The sequence below is a fragment of the Phascolarctos cinereus genome, unplaced genomic scaffold (assembly GCF_003287225.1).
Source record: "Phascolarctos cinereus isolate Bilbo 61053 unplaced genomic scaffold, phaCin_HiC Scaffold_7;HRSCAF=346, whole genome shotgun sequence".
In the NCBI taxonomy this organism is placed as follows: Eukaryota; Metazoa; Chordata; class Mammalia; order Diprotodontia; family Phascolarctidae; genus Phascolarctos; species Phascolarctos cinereus.
The window spans coordinates 119,157,555-119,163,088 of record NW_027556180.1 but is presented as its reverse complement, the minus strand read 5'-3'; the positions used below and the strand labels follow the sequence as shown (position 1 = coordinate 119,163,088).

Genomic DNA, 5,534 nt, shown 5'->3' with positions numbered 1-5,534 from the left:
CTTTTGATTATCCCCTCCCCCAGTCTGCCCTACCCTCTATCAACCCTCTGCTCTCTTGTCTCCTTCCTCCCTTATTTTCCTGTAGGGTAAGACAGATTTCCATACCCCATTGTGTATGTTTTTCCCTCCTTAGGCCAGATCCTATGAGAATAAGATTCACTCATTCCCTCTCACCATCCCCCATTTCCCCTTCACTGTAAAAGCCTTTTCTTGTCTGTTTCAAGTGAGATAATTTACTCCATTTTACTTCTCCCTTTCTCCTTCTCCCAGTATAATCCTCTCTCACTCCTTAATTTTATTTTCCAGATATCATCCCTTCATCTTCAACTCACCCTGTGCCCTCTATCTATGTATACATATGTATAATTTTTTTCCCCTCCCACTATCCTAATACTGACAAAAGACTCATGAGTTACAAATATCATCTTTCCATGCAGGAATGTAAACAGTTCTACCTTAATAAGTCTCTTATGATTTCTCTTTCCTGTTTACCTCTTCTATGTTTCACTTGTATTTGAAAGTCAAATTTTATATTCAGCTCTGGTCTTTTCCTCAGGAATGCTTGAAAGTCCCCTATTTCATAGAATGACTGTTTTTTACCCTGAAGGATTATACTCAGATTTGCTGTGTAGGTGATTCTTGGTTGTAATCCTATCTCCTTTGCCCTCCAGAATATTATATTCCATGCCCTGTGGTCCCTTAATGTAGAAGCTGCTAAATCTTGTGTTATCCTGATTGTGTTTCCACAATACTTGAATTATTTCTGTCTGGCTGCTTGTAATATTTTCTCCTTGACCTGGGAACTCTGGAATTTGGCTGTAATATTCCTGGGAGTTTTCCTTTGGGGATCTCTTTCAGGAGGAGATTGGTGGATTCTTTCAATTTCTATTTTGCCCTTTGGTTCTAAAATATCAGGGCAGTTTTCCTTGATAATTTCTTGAAAGATGATGTCTAAGCTCTTTTTTTGATCATGGCTTTCAGATAGTCCAATAATTTTTAAGTTCTCTCTCCTGGATTTATTTTCCAGGTCAGTTGTTTTTCCAATGAGATATTTTACATTTTCTTCTATTTTGTCATTCTTTTGGATTAGTGTTACAGTGCCTTTATTTCTCAAATTGTCACTAGCTTCCAATTTCTCCATTCTAATTTTTAAGGAAGTATTCTCTTCAGTAAGCTTTTGGACTTCCTTTTCCATTTGGCCGATTTTGCTTTTTAGGGCGTTCTTCTCCTCATTGGCTTTTTGGACCTCTTTTGCCATTTGGGTTAGGCTATTTTTATTTTTTTTAATATCCAAGGATGACCTTTTCAAAATTATATATGCAAATTGACAAAGCATGTACAACACAATCCATCTTTAGGTTGTCCAGGGTCCAGTAAAATGGTAGTCACTGATGGACAGTATAATCACTGAAGCGAGGTCCACAAATATAACTTGATGAAGCTGATGTCCTTCGTGTACTGCTGGAAGCACTGGCGGCACATGTTCAGGCTGTTCTTGTGGATTAGGCCATGCCGGTTTGAACAGACACGGCATGACCAAGACCCCTGGCCAAATTTTCGAGGGTGGCTCCAGTAAAGCTGCTAGTGACCCATGGCACCACTAGCAAAGATGCAAGACAAAAGGGGGAAAAAAGCAGGTTAGGCTATTTTTAAAGGTGTCATTTTCTTCAGTATTTTTTGGGTCTCCTTTAGCAACACTCTCAGTTTTTCCTCTACTTCTCTTACTTGTTTCTCAAAATCCCTTTTGAGCTCTTCCATAGCCGGGGACCAATTCATATTTTTCTTGGAGGCTTCGGACGTAGGAGTTTGGGTTTCACTGTCTTCTTCTGGTTGTGTGTTTTCATCTGCTTTGTCACCAAAGTAAGATAATATAGTCTGACTCTTTTTGTGCTGCTTGCTCATGATCCCAGCCAATTATTTGAGTTACAAGCTCTTGTTAAGGAAGGAGTCTGCTTCCAGTGTGGAGAATGTACAGTTCCAAGCTTCAGGGATTTTGTGCAGCTGTTTTCAGAGATACTTCTAGGGACCTGTAAATTTTCACTTCTTCCAAGGTGGTATGATCAAAGGCAAGGTGTTTACTCCTTCCCTGGCCTGTACCCTGGCTTATGAGTGACCACAAGCAGTCTTTCCTGTCTTGGAACTATGCTGGTTTTCTCTCCATAGCCACTCCAAGCTCCACCACACCAGCGCTCCTCCTTTCACTAGGACCGCCACCCAGAACCGTGACGCAGATCCAAGCACTGGCAAAGCAAGAGATTCCTGCCTCAGCACTGGCAAAGAGATCCCTGCAATCCCTGACTGATCAGCCACCGATTCCCCCTCAGTCTGTGGGCCAGAAGCTCAGGAGGCAGCCACCGTCTTGTGTGGGGAACTGGAACTGAGACAACGTGTTTCTCTCTCAGCACTGCAGAAACAGACTTTTCCCACTGACCTTCTAAGCTGTCTTTGGCGTTCATGGGTTGAGAGGTCTGGAAACCACCACAGTTGCCCATGATTCAGTCCTCTGAGGCCTGCTCCGGGTTCGCTGTGGCCTGTGCACCCACACCTCACTGAGCTCCTCTTCCTGCTCAGCGCGGTATACATTTCCGATCAACCATCCAGGTTGTCTTGGGCTGGAAATTTGTTTCACTCTGTCTTTTTGTGGGTTCTGCTGCTTTAGAATTTGTTTAGAGCCATTTTTTATAGGTATTTGGAGGGGTTTGGGGGGCAGCTCAAGCAAGTCACTGCCTTCACTCTGCCATCTTATCTCTGCCCCTTGAACTTTTTAGACATTACACTCAGACCTGTTTCCCATGTTGCATTGCTCATTTAATCAGATTCTATTCATTATGTGATGATCTGTGGTTTACTCACAAGTTATATGGTCCTTATGTACCTCTAAAATGGGTTGCATAACAAAGGATAAAAAATATATTTTCTTAAATTCTCTTTAAGTTTGATAGTATCGAAAGTCAAGATTCCACTAAGGTTAGTTAATTAATAAATAGTGTAATAAGGGTCTACTTGATACCAAGACCCCTCGCTACCTCAGGTTTATAGTCAAGTGTTTTTGGTCAGTGTAGCCAGTGAAATTCATGGAGTCAAGAGATGATGTGTCCTATTCAAGGAACAGTAAGTAGGCTGGCATCACTGGATCACAGAGTAGGAAGGGACCAGATTGTGAAGGCTTTCTAAAAAGAGTAAGATCACCCCAACACACCAACAGGTACAAAAATTTCATATTGCCACTATTTTCATGAACTGCTGCAAAGTGGTAGGAGTCTAGGAATCCATCAAGGCATATGCTCCAACTGGTAAAATCCCACTGGTGAGATGAAGATCATTTGTCCCTTATCTTTCTCTACCCTTAGTGTCTGAGGGTATCCACTGTGCAGGTCCAAAACAAAGAGGAGGGTAGGAGAAAGAGAGAGAAAGCAAGCAAGCAAGCAAGCACAGGTCTAACCATGTCTCTCCTACTCAATAAACTCTATTGACTCTCTCTAGAGGCAAATGTAAATTTCTCACTCTGGCATTTAAAACCTTCCAGAATCTGGCCCCAGTATGCCTTTTGAGTGTTAATTCACATTTTGCCTTTTCATGTACTCTATGACCCAGTCACACTGGTCTTCTTATTATTCCCTCATGTATGACACTCCGTCTCCCATCTCCATATCTTTGTATAGGCTACATCCCATGTCTTGAATGGCTCCCTCCAGCTTTCCTGCTCTCTCAGATGCTAGTTCCCTTCTTCTTAATCACCTTATATCTATTCCATATATACCTACAGTATATAACATACAGCACAAATTCTTGCCCCCAATCAAATGTAAGCTTCTTTAGGGTAAGAACTATTTCACTTTTGTTTTTGCATACCCAGTGTCTACCATAGCGTATGACACTTAGTGGGCAATTAACAAATATGTGTTGATTGATTAATTGTGCAGCAGCCAATGCAGGACATCATGGAATAATGGAAAGTATACAGCTCTGGAGTCAATATGTAGATTACAATCCACCTTATGAAATTAACTGATCAAGTCAGTTAACCTCTCTCATTCTTAGTTTCTTCATCTATAAAATTGGGGATTTGGGGATTGATGACCTCTGAGGTGTCTTCTACTTCTGTGTCTATGATTTTATGAATCTATTAATCTATAATTTTGAACTCATGGCAAAGCATACGATCCCATCTTAGCCCTTTGATTCAATGTCCAATAGTCTACAAAGAGCTGAATCTTATAGGTCTTCCTTCCAACCACCATTATGGGTAAGGTCAGTGGATTATGGGCCTTTCTAATGATGCTGTTGATGAACAGTTTCTTCAAGTAGTTCCTAAGTTCCTCTACCTCAGAAACAGCAATTTTCCAAGACTTCTCTCGTAAAAGTTGGGTGGCGTTGTGGCAAATTATATATATTTCTTGGTGGGCATGCCCTACTTGCCACTGTTACCACAGTGAGAACGCTTTGGCTCGAGAATTTTTTTTTCTTCCTCAGAGAATTCCTCGTACTTCAGACCCTGGAGAATGAATGCTAAAAGATTCTGTTGCATATACACCTATTGAGACTGTATCATCTCTGACAATCATATGAACTGCTAGACAACTTTCCTAGAAGTGGCAGGACTGAGACACTTCCTAAGCTAAAATGGCCACACTTGCTCCCTCTTTTCCTTGGTTCTGCTGCATTTTCTCCCTTCGTGCTAACAGGTAACTCTTGGCAGGTTTGACATGGCTTTTCAAAATTATCCTATCATAACATTGAGCCAGGACATGACATAAAGAAATTAGAATTAGAGACAATTCTAATATATCCATTCTGTCTTTCCATTCTTTAAGTGTTAAGATTTTGCTAAAATTTGTAGATTGTGTCATAAGCTATAAAATCCCTGCTTAAATAATTCTCTCACAGAGACTTTGGATACTTTGCACCTTCAATGGAGAAGGAAAAGCATTTTCAGGGAGGACAGTTAACTATAATGACATAATGAGTCTGTGTGAGACCTTGAGAGACCTTTTTCCTGGGGAGATTTCCTCAGTTAACTTCCATTGTGGGGGGAAAATAAATGTGTGTGTTGGACAGTTAACTGTCTTTGTTAGCAGGCTTAGGTTGAGGGTTTTGTGTTTTTCTCCAAGTACCTGAGAGGCATGCTTACACCCAGGTGTACAGCATTATAGTTCATCCACACCAGCCTACTACATGTGGAGTTTCATCCATGGGTTCATTACATGTGATTAATATCAACCCAGCTTCATGTGAAGTCTCATCCCTGGGATTGATATGTATTGTTCAAGCATCACAAGCCTGCTCCAGACACAAGGAAAGCCTTCAAATGCTTTCACAACAACAAAACCTTCTCTCAATTAAAACTTGAAAAAAATTAATGGAATCATTATTTTATACCAAAAAAGGGACCAAAAAGTTAAAAGTAATTTCTAATGCCCACGTCTATTCCCTCATTACTATAAAATTTGCTACTAAAAAGGTTTTGCTAACTATGAAGTTTTAAAATGACGTTTCTGATGTGGGAGGCATGTAATAAAACATGTGTAAAGCAC

At 40.6% G+C, this 5,534-nt stretch overlaps 1 pseudogene; it reads right to left on the bottom strand.

Annotated features, from left to right (window-relative positions):
- Positions 1-1,404: 1,404 nt before the first annotated feature.
- Positions 1,405-1,593, bottom strand: LOC110212479 (small ribosomal subunit protein uS14 pseudogene; annotated as a pseudogene).
- Between the last annotated feature and the right edge of the window lie 3,941 nt (positions 1,594-5,534).